General features: G+C 34.1%; 1 long non-coding RNA gene across 1 annotated transcript; it reads left to right on the forward strand.

Annotated features, from left to right (window-relative positions):
- Positions 1 to 888: 888 nt before the first annotated feature.
- Positions 889 to 2122, forward strand: LOC135448070 (uncharacterized). The gene is made up of 3 exons (XR_010440385.1): positions 889 to 1001; positions 1504 to 1582; positions 1945 to 2122. It is a non-coding gene; the product is annotated as an uncharacterized LOC135448070 (long non-coding RNA).
- The last annotated feature ends 13618 nt before the right edge of the window (positions 2123 to 15740 follow it).

Raw genomic sequence — 15740 nt, forward strand, 5'->3', positions numbered from 1 at the left:
AACACCGTCATTTATTCCTTCTCTAGTTTATTATGTTGGGTAGGCTATTTCAGTTTTGGTTTATTTTTTTCTTTGACTTTTTTATGCATCAGAGCTACTTTTATCATAGAACTGTGCTAAGGAGATTTCTGTATATATTGCTATAGTTATGAGTTAGGGAGAAAATTCTTGTTTATGACACTATAGATATTCTCTTTGTCAGAAAAAAAAACAACATTTCTTCTTTCAACTTCTGAGGTTTTGAGTAAAAGAAAAGTCTTCCAATGTTTTTTATTCAAGATAAAAACAATACACTTTTATTTAGCTCCAGGACATGATCAAGCGCTCCTTCAAGTCCATTCTCCTTTCTCTTCCTATCCAATTTATAGCACTAAAATATATCTTCATTTGTGTTTCTTCTGTTAAGTAATACTAGAAGTGAAATCAAATTGAGGATTCATTTAAAGTAATCCCATAAGCACATCAATCCATAAGCTCATAAAGTCTGGGATAATTCAGGAAATCTTTGATATAATTTTTTATGTAATATAGACTGTCTTCAAGGTTCATTTTTTTCCTCTCTTAAGAAAGAAAGCATTGAAATTTTTGTATCATGGTGCAAGATTTAAAACCTCATGTTATGTCCTGCACACATATAATGTTTTCTCTAATAAATACAAATTAGAATTAGACTCTTTGAAGTAAATCTAATAAATCACCTGAATGGCATCACGACTGTTATGTCTTAGAGTCATTATGTGTAATTGGTTAATGGTGTATTTACTCTTGTGCTATTGGATCACCCTCAGGGATAGTTCCAGTAAGTCTTGAGTCTCAAGAAGGATTTCTCTATAGAGGTAAATTATCTTTGTTTTTTTTTTTCCTTTAGTAAAGAATGCTAGCTAATTGCTTTTATTTAAATTCGTTTGTAAAGCAATAAATCTGTCTTGAGGTCTCACTGCATTTCAAGTGATGAATTTGATGCTCTCTGATGCCTTGAATTTCCCCTTGAGCCAAAAAAGGTGATGAGAAAAGGAAATGAAGCCCCAAAATCCAGAGTTCATGAAATGCAGTATTAAAACCATATGTAGCATATGCAGAGAGGTTCTCAATCAGTGCCCCCTGGCTGAGAATTACTATAAAAGACTAAAATTTTTGTTTAAAATGAGAAGCATAGACCTAACATACTCAAGGCATAGAAGACTTCTCTGGAAGTGTGGAAGGTAGCAGATACTGGGATTCTATTGTCTAATATATAGTGATTCTCATTAAAGGAGTACAGAAGCTATAAAAAAAGCAAAAGGAAAGGGAAAAGAAAAACAAAATACATTTACTGGTCAAAGATATTTTGCAAAAGTAGGTGCTTCAAAATTACTCTGCAACATGTTCAAAGTAATAATTTATAAGATAAAGACATATAATTTAAACAAAAATAAATAAATAAATAAATAAAACAATATAAATATTTAGGACCATGACATTAAGCTTCAGAATTACTAGTTTCTGTTAATTAGTTTCCTTCAGCTGCTAGCTTTAGAGTGTTTTATTGGAAACGTGTGATTTTAATTAAGACAGAAGACCTGTCTGGAGATATTATTGCTAGGTAAGCAGTAAAATTTTTGATATGTGGACCACATACTCCAAATTAATTTGAGGATATCATTAACTTTGAAAGTTATTTTCTTTCTTCATCCTAAAGGCTTACAAATTCACCTTGGAATTAAATTATCAATTTAATAAAACAAGTTGTTGTAATTTTATTGCCATAAAATTGTTATTCAGTAAAATATGGGGTTTATTCTAAAGAGCCTATTGCTTTCTATTCAGTTCCACATTGACAAGTACCCATCTTTTCCATTTTGTTTCTCTCTCTGGGCAGTTTGAAGCAGCAGGATGATGTATAAAAAATGAGTTATTAGAATATCTCTTGATTTCAGTGAGGCTGGTAGAGCTTTTGGTTTTCAGGTGAAGTTTGGAATGTAATCATCAGCTGGAGTGGAAGAACAGAAACTGAAAAGGTAAAATTGCATTATTATGGACAAAAGTATTTCAGCCTGAGCTGCAAAGATGAATCAAAGCTTTTAGCTCAAAGAAAAAAAAAAATCCTGCATGCCTCAGAAAAATAAGGCTGATGTGAAGAGGACAGAAACCAGCTTTTGTAAAAGAGTCGTTCTTTGGACTGTAACAAGGTAAACAGTGTGATTATTACAAACTATGTTGAAGTGGTGAGATGTCCAATGGAACAAGAAAAAGTATTTACCATTAATTTCCCTGAGTCATCTTTGGTACTAAGTGTGCAATAACTTTTAAGAGAGGCTTGGGAAATTTGGGAAATTTTAAATGACTAGTTTATAAAGAATCCAGTTGACAAAAGAGCAGCATATAAAGCTGTCCTTAACTTCTAACAACCTACCTCAGTAATGGTTCTGGATGACTGCAGTGCCAGATAAATAAGTACTAATGATAATGTTTAACCAGATGACCTTTTGAGAAAGTCATGCTAGCTGAGTTTGGTGCACAGATTTGGTTTTGCTCTTGTTGATATATGGAATTATTCTGTTGCTGAGATATATCTTTGTGACTCCCACAGTGCTAGCCCTTCCATACTCTTTTTTCATCAGGCTGAAAGTTTAAAACTGTGTGATGACAAGGATTTTTAAGGCTGAGAGGAGGTGGCTGCTCCTTTGAAGCTAATGGTACTTGTATACATGGCTTTCTTAGGTTCCTGGTAGGTTGCCCTTGTCCTGCAGTGAAATGTTGTGTCACAATTCCTTGTCACTTGATCTAGGAAGGACAGGTTTGTGTTAGTTTATATATATATATATATATACACACATATACATATGTATATATATATATATGAGCAGCTCTGGGATGTTGGCTGCTAGTGGAACTGCACTGTGGTGGGTATGGTCAGGTAACGCGCCACTCGATCTGATGTCTTGGACACAAGATCACAGAGAGGTTGATCTTGGGTAACTTTGCCTAAAGAGAGTAACTCTTCTCAGTTTAGTGGCCCTTTGAATGATCCATGCATGTTTTTATGTAATGTTACATGTTATATGGGTGTCTTCAGAACTGTTTTGACGCTGATTCTGGAAACTAAAAATGCCATAAAGAAGAAGCTGATACATAACACTTTGTTAGGATGAAAAACATCAGACACCATTAAGTTATTTTAGCCCAAAATTAATGAAACCCCTTCTTCTTGGTCAAATCCAAGGTACATTTCTCTAGTTTGTTTGGGCTTTTTTGTCTTCATTGATAGAATTCTCTGACTAATAGAATATCATTGTCTGTTGAAAGTACAGATAATTGCAGTAGTTGCAGTGCATAAAACATATTTCTATATAATTTAAGAAAGTGTTTAAAACTTTATCAGTAGATTAAAAGCAGCAAAAATATTCCAGGCTAATTACTAATGCAGCAAATTATATATCTTTATATTTTTGTTTTAATGATGCAGAAATCTGGAGGTCAATTCCTTTTCTGATATACACTACAGATATACATTACACAACTGTTCATATAAATTGTCTATTTCTCACATCTAGGAACTAAGGAAATCATCACTGAGAGCAACTTTCAAGAAATGTCAGATGAAAGAGAAGACTTACAAATTTGAAACATCTCTTCTGTTTTTTCTTGACAGTCTGTCTTAAACACACTAGAGGAATATGAATAAAATACATTTTAAATGTCTAACCGACCCAGACTTCCTCTGTTTCCAATATATTTCCTTGCACTACCAAATAACAAACAAAACATTAGAATCCTGATTCACACATTTGTAGGTGATCTATGATGCAATCTCTAAGTCCTTACAATTGTTTTTCTCAATCAGCACTATAAACAACTCAATTTTTTGAATATACTTCACAGATAACATATTCAGGTTTGATTTATTTTATGAAGGTTTTGTAGAAGCAAAACATACCTAGGAGGTACAAGAAAAAGTAGGACTTACACACAAGTAACCAAATCATCACTTTTTACACCACTCTAATTCCTTACTTTAATAAAGAAGTGAAATTACAGCAGAATTGATTGTATTGTTCTTTACAGTTCGGTTAACTGAATTTTCTACTGATATATAGATAGTATTGCAACCATGAGGACAAAAATCCCATTGCAATATCTTTTATTTATCCAAAGTCAGACCTTGTGACAGGCCTTTTATTTTGTTAGCTGTCCTTCCATGTCCAGGCACAGAATCTAGGCGTAACTTGGATGCTTCTATCTGCTAAACAGACAAATGTTTCATAGCAGAAGACAGCCATAAAATAACTCAAAGTATACTTACACCGCTTCTGCCAAGATTGCAGATTTTACACATTTACTTTCAATAATTTCCTAGTACTCCTTCCTTGGCCAAATAAAGTCTGCGGTTCTGTTGGTCTCATTTTAGGGAGAGGTGGGACCATTGTATTTGGATATGCTTATGTTTGAATTGAAGGATAAAAAATAAATGGTATTGTCATTCAAAAAATTAAGTTTTGGAAAAGACCTCTTCTGTGTGTTATTTTGTTGGAAGCAATGGACTGGGCCAGTGGCATTTCAGTCCTTGGTGTGAAAGGTAGCTGATATCATTGAAGTGTGAATAAAAGCTCCGAAAAATGCCAGGATATAATACTATAAGCCAACAGGGATCTTTGGGGATTTAACTCAAAATTTAATTTGTCTCATAAAGAAAAGCAGTCTGCCCTCTGACACAGTGAACTTAGATGCTTCTCAGCAAATAAATGCTTATTGTGTTCAGAGAGTTCTCCAAGGAATGACTCTTACGCAATGAGTTATTCCAACTTCCTGTATCTACATCACATCCATTCCTAAATTGTTCCTAGATTTGTGTTGCCTGCTAGAAGTAGTAGTAGTAGAAGGAACCAAAGAAGCTTGAGAGTCTTGAGAGGAAAGGGGAAATGGAAAAGAAGATAAATTCACCAATTCAAACACAAAATTATTGAGAGATAATAAGCACTGGAGCCTTAAAAATGGATTCTTTTTATTCCTCTTCTTATTTATGTTGAAATCAGTAATGCCAGATGCTAGATGGATGCACCTCTCTTTGTCTATAAAGTTGTAATTAGTGCAGGCAGATTGTTCTTACCCTCTTCTTCAAACATTGTCTTAAAGTTTCTCAAGTTCAAAGATGCTGTCTTATTCTCGTAACCAAAGAAAGAAGCAGAAGACATTTGTTAGAGGAATAGCTTTTAAATTCCCAAGGAATTGCTGGGCATCATAATATTATCAAGGAATTAGTGTAAGTCAACTTTGGCACACAGTCAGATACTTTTTACTTTGAGAGCTGGCTTTTCACAAGCCTTAGGGAATCACAAATGTCAGAACTGGGTTACAGTATAGCTTTTCTTGCCTTTTTAAACAGTGTCCTGTGTTAACCTGTCTGGCACATCTGGTAAATTTCAAAAACAGAAGTAAAAAGGCAACTCTATGTGGGAAAAACGTGAGAAAGAATTTCAGAAGCACCATCCTTCTTTTTACAGACAGAGAACATCACCAGAGCGCAGTTGTTATTTTTCATTATTGAGAACATGCAGCAGCTTAGTTTCACCAAGTCTAATTGATTTTCACAGCTGGTGCATGAAAGGCTAAAGATGATATGAAATTTGAAAAGGACCCTTGTCTAGCCCCTGAAGCTTCTGGCATCTGTGGAGACAACAGAAAATCTTTGGAACTGGAATTACTAATGAATCTAACAATTATGCCAGGTCTCTGGGATATTTAAGGTACTCATTGATCTCTCCATACTGCAGGTGATTACATATCCTTTCTCTTAAGAAAATCTCACATATCTCTCACTTATTTAATTTCATGTTACTACCAAAAAGTTAATAGGCTTATGTCACATATGACATAATTGTCTATAGAAGGCAACATCTTACTGAATAAGCATGTTTTATTATTTGTTGCAGGCAAAAGAGATCTTGCAGCTGAGAGAAGTCTTCTATAGTTGATCAAAGGAAGGGTTTGCCTGAAAAAAATAAAAGTCTGCTGTGGAAGGGATTAATCAAGTGCTGCTGTAAAAGTAATTCTTTCATAGCACTTAATCTTATCCAGGATATCAAATTTCTTCATGTGTGGTCAATCTTCCTTACCACTGACAAACAAATCCATGGTATGCACACATTTAGACTGTTGAGATTTAAGCATGTACCCCAACCCCTTCCTGAATGCTAAAGCTTTTTGGTTGCCTTTAGATGCTTAAAAGCAACTCTTGATCCATTTGATATCAGCATTCAATTCTAATAAGAATAAAGGTCTTGAACCTGTTAATTTGTAAAAAAGGAAGGGCAGATCTCAAACTGCCAAAATGTCTCCAACTTGTAGCTATGCCTGGCTTAGCATGAGTAGCATAATTTAGCAAAGTCTCACCTGCTCTATTTGATTGATTAATAAATAAATCACAATGAATCTTACCCTTTCCCTCTTGGTAATTCATTACTATGTTTCAACATGAAGCATTTCCTATTTTGAAAATTACTTTCCATAACAATTTAATATATTAATTAATAAACATATTTCATTAAAACATCTAAGTCAAGGAAATTATTATAGCTGTTACAAGCTGCTGCTTGAAATAATGCATAATGGCAATTGATGATTTTGGATGACCATAGATTTTAGAAAGACTGGTTAAGAAGAATTTTCTATGAAAACCATTCCTGTATTAGTGTACACTCGATCCATCCCACCCCATTCTAGTACCATAAGTTAAATTTTGAAGTCAGTGAGAAGGCTCTGTACGGTGTAATATTGGACATTGATATTTTGACACAGTAAAAGACACAAAGGGTCCTGTGAATGTAGGAGCAGCTTAGAATACAAAATATGTAAAACTCCTAAATGTAATGTGAATGAGATCTTAAGAAAGTTACATTGTGACATTAAAAAAAAATCTCCATCAATAGATATCAATATTTAGACAAAAATTTATAAAATGTCCAGTAAACGAAATGTACCATTTATTTTTTCATAGAAAGATAACATGAATTTGCCATGCAGGAACTTTCCAAATATTTTGCCTATGAGTTACAGAAATCCAGATATTTTTTTACTAACCACTTCTTTCTTTCACTTTTTAGGCAAATATGGCTAAATGTCACCTCTGAGAGACACTTCATAGTTATCTTTTCCTCAGCCTAGACAAAAATATCAGATACAGTTTCATGGTGGCAGTGTCAGGAATTTTGATCATGACATTAGAATTTAGCCTGGATTACACCTCCCGGGACCCAGCCTAAATACATGAGATCAACTTTGTGCCATCTGGGGAGTCATCTGCTCCAGTGCTAAAAGGTGTTCTAGCTGAAATTGAGGAGCCTAATTATTATACCCACAATTTACAATAAAAATGTCTGGAGGGAATTTGAGCTGATAATTTGGCTGGCACCTTTGTAATAAGGAATCCTGTATTCAGCCAGTGCTTCCCCACGTTCACCTGACTCACAGCAAGTTTGATGTCTAGCAAAGACCAGCAACGCACTGATGTATTTTATCAGGGATAGAAAAAAAATCTGCTATGGGGGTTGAGGGGAAAGCTTCATACACTCATTTTGATTAGAGGGAATAACCTTGTCAGAGGCAATTTTTTTTTTAATTGGAAATTCAATGAAACAATTTCTTCTTTCTCTGAGACACAGGGTCAGGTTGAGAAGCTGGTAAACCCTCCTATGCAAAGCAGCAGAGGAGTTACATTTTTAGAAAGGTTTCTAAGGTTGAATTGGGTGGGGAAGGTGAATTTGAGATTGCAAACTTTCTGAGACTGTAGGACTTGGAATAATAAATGACTGACTTCCTCCTTTCAATAAAGCTTCACTTTTTTCTCACACTCCATTTCCTTGCAGCTTATAAACTCTAATGAAATAAGTGTCTTTATATTTCTGTGTTGTACAATGTCCTTTCTCACTTTGTCTCCTCTTGAGGCTAATTTATCTCTCTGATTATAGGTTTATAAGAAAATTACACTCACACATTTTTCATTTCTCTATTTCCCTCTGTCTATGATGAGAACACTTTTTAATTGACACTTAAGAAAAGACATCACAGAGAGATTATAAAAAAGGGTTACAGGACTTTAGACTTTGTCTCAGTTGAAATGCCAGATAGAGAAATTAATTACAAGCACACAAAATGAAAGACTTGTGACCCTCTGAGGCCTAGTAAATAGTTATACACTTTTGATTCTTTGCTTCTCCCTTCCATCCCCTAAAGAGACTGTAGCTAGAGATGGCTCCTTGAAAGCATATGATGGCTGCTAAATGAGACAGTTTCTCCTATTAGACTAATCCATGTACACTAAGTAGATTTAAAAGGATAATAATGCCTGCAGAATGAAAAATCCTTTTTACATTACTTTTGAATAGGGAGAGGAAAAAGGTGACCCACAATAGACACATTCTGTCATTAGAGTCTGCAAATGGCGTCAGTTTTCCACCTGCAGCTAATTTGCAGCTGAGTTTGGCCACATGTGATCTCACATGAATGCACATATCTATGTGGAAACAGGACCTTTTTTGAGAATCAGTATAACTGAGAAGGCCTTTTTGACACTATAAATCTGAAACACACTGCAGTTATGTATATTCAATATATGAAGGCTAAAGGTCTGAGTTTATTATATGAGAGACACTGATAGGGCCAGAGAAAGACCCAAGAGATCCAAATGGTGAGATATAAATGAAATGTTGCATGATACTATGACATACTTTCAATGCCTGAACTTTTATTTTTTGGACTGACTTACCTACTGAAAGCCTCTCTTCCAATCAGTGCTCCTTGAATCAACCTACTATGCTATTAAAACAGAGAAAAAATATTGACTCTCTTTCTCAGAACTACAATTTCTCCAAATCTGGCACAGTTTCTTCTGCTTAGACTCAGAGACAAAGTTAATACTACATTGAAAGAGCAATTCCATAGCAAACATTAGGTGGGGACTCTCTTTTTCTGTCCCATGTTATATCAACATGTCTATCTCACAAGTATCCTGTGGATGGCCTGTATAAGCGTGTCTGGCAATTCATAAAAATGTTGGAAATCTCAAATCCACAGGCTCTAAGGAATAGCCTTTATCTGTGTTCCATCTGTATTAGAAGCCATGCTCATACCTCTGCAGTGTAAAAGGAACGGTGAGTTTAAAGTCAATAATGGCTCCATTATTAAAAAATAACTAATAGTTAGTAATTCTGGGACAATTTCTGACTCCAATGGTATAACTGTCTTAGAATCAGGTCAGAATGGAAGAGGTTTCAGAGAGATACCAGCACTGACAGTTGGTGGAAATAGTAAAATAGGCATTGAAGGAAAGTTCCCAGAAAGTTCCTATGACATGTATTTTCTAAGATGGTAATTAGTTCTCAAGTGTGTTTTACTGTGTCTCTCAGCTCTCTCTGTCTGAGAAAATGGAATATAAATATAAATAAAAAAAATAAAAAAAAATTAGGATCAGAAAGCTTTACCAAAGGGAGTGAAATTCCTCCAAAATGCCACCTTATGCTTTTTGTTTGCTAAATTACATGCAAGCATCTCATTTTAGGTCATCGTGACTGACAGCAGAATGATGAATCTTCAAAAAACTCAAATCACATGGATTTTGTGAAAGAGAGAAAGGTGTTATTGAGCTCATAGACCTGTCACTCATGACTGGACATCCTCATTGTAGATGTCCAGTCACTCTAAAATCCCTTTATAACCACAGAAAATAAGGAGGTAAGTGTGCAAATTAAGGGGTATCACCAATATGAATAACATTCAGAAGTGCAAAATCCCCCTATGGATTATATGTGTTGTTTTGATGCTTCCCTCAAACATCATAATTTCTATTCTCTGCAATTCTACAGTTCATATTTTCTTCTTGTTTTTTTAGTGACTCAAATTTAAAAAAGGGTCACCAACTCAGGCAGGACAAGGACATTGAAGAAAACAACTCGATTCATTGTTTCAAATGCATATTTCCCCTATACTTCATGCATTCACTAGCATCCAGAGTTTAAGAGAGTGAAGATTTCACACAATTTATTCGGTGGAGAAGAGGACCACCGAATATACTCATGCAAGAAAATGAAAACCTACACTCTTTTAAGCACCATATCTGAAATTGGATTGATTTAAGGGAATCTAATGTGATATAATTTACATGGTGAAGCAGTTAGTAAGAAGATTGCAGTAAGAAAATCAAACAGCATAAAAGCATAGACAGAGGTAATCCCTGCTGCTGTAATTAAGAGAGCAATATATTACAATCATAAACATCTCTTTAAATAGTTATGTCAGGTCATTAAGAGAGCACCTGAGTTTGTTACAACATGTCCTCACAAAGCAGATGGGACCCTGTCATTTTGGCAAAAACCCAATGAAATCTGCTGGTAGGCATTATTGCAGCCTCCATGTTGTTACTGTTAGTTCACCTTCAGCTAGGAAGGTAGCGTTAGACAGATGGTAATTAATTCTGGACAGGTCAAAAGGAATTACTGTGAAAAGAAGAGAGAAGTGGTCTGGACATCACAGCTCCTGGGTTAAGTTTCTCAGAACCACTAAATCATAGCAGGGATTAGCCATACATAAACTATAATGTGTGTTACCCACTTGAGGCTCTATGCTTTCACAGCAATAATTATTGATATGCCAATATTCCAGTTTATTAAAAATAAGGCTTTGAAATCTTTGAAAAGTGAAAAAACCAAAAATCTGAACATAGTTAATACTACTTAGTAGCACAGGTTTGTTTGGTTATAGTTTATTGCGGTTTTTTTTTTTGGTTGATCTGTCAGTTTTGTTGTTTCGGGTATTTTTCTGAAATATCTTTGATTGTTTGTTTTACTTTTATTTCAGCTTTAAATCTCAGCTGAACCTCTTCTGAAAGCCTACTGTCCTCCACATCTCCTTGTTAAAACATGTCTCTTTCACTGTAACTATCACTGGGACGTGAGAAAAGGACTTGACATGCCAGTCATGAACTTTAAGTATCTTTTGATTAAAATACAAAGAAGGTGTTTTTGTTTTTTTTTTTTTTTAATCTCCATCTTCTTACTGAAATTTACCTGGCCTACTTATTTCTCCATCACGTGGAACAAGACACTAGCTAGTTTTTAGTAATAAAATAGGATTTTATGTAACTACATGTAAGCTGGTAGAGATTTTATAATTAAGGTAGAAAAATACAGAAATGTATCTCCCAAACAGAGCCTATAAACCAATTGCAAACTTTTCTTTAGTAATGTGACTGTTGACATATTAAGAATAATTACCAAAATTATCACCCTAATTCTCAATTCTTCATTAAATTCCATTTGTTACAATCAAATGCATCCTTGGAATTCACAAAGAAAGCAAGTAGGGATATATTTTATAACTTTTCTTTTTTAGAATGGTTTTATCATCATAAAGATATAAGCTAGCACTTTTATCAGCAAGAGAAATTGTGGAAGATGATAAAAGCAAGCAAAAGAACTGAAAAGTTCCTTTTATCCATCTCCTTGCTAAATAGACATCCAGTTTACACATGTCATTAAAAAAGGCAAAAAATATATCTGTGAAACTCTGATCTAAAGACTGTCATGTTCACACTCTCTTAGTCACTTGAAGCATCTCTAGAACATGGTATTGATTTTTTTCTTGCAGTTTTGTCTATTTAACAGAGAATTCTTTCGTGTTTCAAAACCCATATTCTGATACTCTAAAACATTCAGTAAGCCATACACCCTGTGTGCTCATGACCCTTCATTAAGTTTAATATATCAAGTGTTTGTTAATAGATTTTCTATCCTTCATTTTTCTATTTTCCCTTTAAATAAAAAGCCATCAAATTATATCAATTGAATAGATAAAAAAACCCCAAAACCTCAGAGTACACTAGTACATGCCAAACCGACTTTGCCACAGAGAAATTAAATAAATACAAATACTTTAGAGAAAATAAGAAAAAAAATATTACCAAACATGAATTTGAAAAAAAAGAAAGAAACCCCCACAGCATAATAATACAATAGAAGGAAAGTAAAATCCTGGAATGTTTTGGAAAAGAAAAGTTATCCAATTATCTTCATGCACAATGTGTTTCTGAAGATCTGAGAAGTCAAATTTCATTGCTTAGATTGAAAAAAGTTCACCTTTGAAAAATAGCTTTGAAAATAAAAAAACCCTCTATTGCGATCAAAGTCTTACATGTTGCTAACACAGTATAAATTTAAAATAAAATAATTAAGATGGAAACTATTCCAGTGAATCTGAAAATTTACTTGGAATAATTTGGCATATGATCTTCATCAAATGCATGAATCACAATTAAAAAATAGCCAACCTACTTCAAACCATTGGCAAAACATGAGTTAATGACACCATGTTCTGTCATAAAAAAACCTCTTGATTTAAAAGTTAAAAAAATGCTATGGCCTGTTTTGAAGAAAGCAGAAGAAAACAGTCAAAATAAGAATCTTATTTTGCTCAAACACTGAAAATCCTTAAGAGAATTCCTGAAGTGTGACTGCAAACTGTCATGGTCTGGGTATGTTTCTTTCTACTTGGGATTACACACAAACCTGGCATAGTGATTCAGTCACTAGATGATGCGGCACAATCTGCTATTCCTGATCTCTAGCTTCTAGGGTCTTTGTTGACTCCCTGTAATCCTGACCTCAAACATTCCATTTTCCCACTCATTGCACTCTTTTAATCAGAAAGCAGCAATCACAACACATTGCCCTCTAGCTTTGTTTTACATTAGCAACAATTAGCAAAAAAATATGAACAGCGTCATCAAATTACTACAGTTTATAACTTGCACAATAACCCAAACTGTTGAAGGGGCCATATATGGGTTTCCACTTAATTTGCGAAGTTTACCTTACCTAAATCTACCCAGCTGTGTTGTCTGTGAGAGAGAAAACAGTGTATTCTCAACACAAGTTATACACAATGTCAAATTTTACTAAAGACCAGGAAAAATGTAATTCTTACAAGATTCATATGCTCAGTTAAAGACTAGAGGGAAGTTTTCTATTTTTCTAGACCTGATTGCATTTTTGTAGTGAAAACTATAAACTCTTTAGTCTGCACTGGGATTTTATTTCAAACTAAGCAATTCAAGAACACACATTTTTATAACTGATGGCAAGGCTTTTGATTGCATAAAGTACAAGAAAGTGCTGCAAATGTTTCCATCAAGAAGGTGATTTTTGGAGTCAGGTCTTTGGCAAATCAAAAGTATGTAAAATCATATAAGAGTGCTGCAGATAGATCAGAGTTACATTACATAGCAAAACATACAACAGTTTCAATTGCAATTATTCACTAAAACATGCATTGAAACTTAGACTTGACACTCACCCATAAAACAATAACACAATAAAAAGTGGTCTCATCTGGCACTGTAATTTCTAACAATAATCTTATCATGAGCATACACATATAATGATAAGCTACAGGGCAATCATTTATTCCAATTTTATTGTTCTACTAGTTACTATGTGACCAGGCTGATTAGATCTAAAGATAACACTACTACTTATTTAGACAAGTAAAAGCCTAATTTGAAACTAGTAAGAAAAATAGGAAAGCAAATTAGAGAAGGAAATCACAGATCAGTGTAAACAAAAATGTAATTTCAAAGTTTGATGAGTTAGGACATTCTTTTTAGGTAGTCGCACAGTCTATATGACTAAATGCATGATTGTGAACAGCAGGCATTCAGGCTAGCTTAAACACAAACTCTCAGGGTTACCTAGACTGCTAAACTGCACAGCTCAGCAAAGCTGTGCATTTAGGGCACAGAAATGAGTGCTCCTTCCCTTGGGACACCAACTCCTGGCCCTATAGCAAGAAAGACAAAAGCCTGACAAGTTTGTATGTGACAACTGCAATACATCAGCGATCATATTTGGCAGCCTGAAGTGGGAACATTCGAGTTATTTTAACTGTTAGCAGGATTTGAAGCAAATTATACCAAGCTGCTTTGCCTAAACAAAGAAAATTGCTGACAATAGCGGGAAGAGTAAGAACATGCCCCTTTATCTTCCCCCAATATATACTGTTCCTAAAACCACTGTATTTCTTTCTTGCAACTTTACAAAATGAGATAATAAAAAAAAAAAACAAAAATAAGAAAACAACAAAGAGACACAAAAAATAATCTGTATAGTCCATAGCATCTTTTTCAGACAAAAATCTGAACCTTTCTCTGTTCTTTTTATGCTACCAACAAATACTGCATAATATTAGCTCTTGACTGTTCAGTCAGCCTTTAAAGTGACATCAATCAGTTTATACTTGCTCCTTCAAGGCTTGATCAAAGAGCATAATTATGCTATTTCTGAGCATTTTGAAGTTTCCCTTTGCTTAAGTATGTTCAACAGCATAAAAGTTGATCTAGATATATTAAAACTTTTAAAGTCATCTGCAATTATACTATAGGCCTGGTCTTTATTTCCTTTCTGCATTTACTTGAGTTATCACATTTAACAAACTTTATGTATGTGCATATATATGTGTGTAATCATATATATAATAATCATATTATGATCACATATATTATATATGATCATGTATATATATGTATAATCATGTTGAAACTTAAACACGTAAAAAATTCAATTAAATTATTCAATATCACAGTAGCACATGGAAATTCCAGATGAACTGTAGGACCTTATAAGGTCACTGTCCAGTGAATATTTTCCTTACAATCAGAATAAATAGAATTATTCTTCATGTAGGTTTTAGAATGCTGAGTTGTAGAGATATTAAAAGACCTGTCTGAGATCAAACAATGTACATGCAATATAGACTGGAGGATTCAAGTATGTAATTTAAGATAATCTGTCTTTCCACAAACTGGACAGAGAATGGTTTACAACACTTTCTTCTTTAGCTTTCATATATAAGATCACTTAGAAATTTCCCCAGTATAAATTACCTGTGTTGGAATTTAGGGATGGCATTTATAATGTTAGTTAATAAGTGGGAAAAAGATGGCTTCTTCTCCTTAATGTCATGACAATATATTCATGGAGTTTGAATTTTTATCTATCTGAAGTTCATAGAACAGTTCTGGATAATGTAGGAGGGTTATTTTTGGGTTTTTTTTTTGTTTTTCTTTTGGCATAATGGCAAATAAAATATATGTCATAACGACTGTTTTGTATTAATTCATTATTACAACCATGGGAAAGAGGGCAAGTTGACCTTGGTTATACTATAGAGAATTATATTCCTGATTTGATCCATGTTTGGGTTCAGCTAATTCATCTGTTCCCCACATTTATTTCAAGTAATCAAAGCTATGCTTCTTCATTTTCCTTTTGTACTCTATTCCTCTATTCTTCTATTGTAGCAGAAATGCAATGCAGATCTCAAGAGGTGTGGATGGACCAAAATGTCACCAAGGATTTGCAGTGTAAGTACTGTTGTTACTTAGTACAGGTGAGCCTCAATATGGTGTTTTCAGGAGTGACATTTCCAGAAGAAAAATCTGGCAGTATTAGTATATGGCAGTATTCAAATTAAGAAACCATGGAAGAATGAAAACAGACACATTTTTATTGCTCTTGGAGTTCAAAACACTGCATGCAGCATTCTGCTGCAGCTTAGATTCAGTGAGCAGGTTTCTTTACAGGCTGTCTGTCAGTAGTATTTTTAGCAAATTTTCTTTTCAGATTTTTTTTTAAGAAGATGAGACTATAATTTCTCTTATTTAAATGCTCTGTCTCCCTACTCCACTTGAATCCATACTCCTCTCTTTCTTCTTAACT

This window comes from Zonotrichia leucophrys, chromosome 5, assembly GCF_028769735.1.
Source record: "Zonotrichia leucophrys gambelii isolate GWCS_2022_RI chromosome 5, RI_Zleu_2.0, whole genome shotgun sequence".
Taxonomy (NCBI): Eukaryota; Metazoa; Chordata; class Aves; order Passeriformes; family Passerellidae; genus Zonotrichia; species Zonotrichia leucophrys.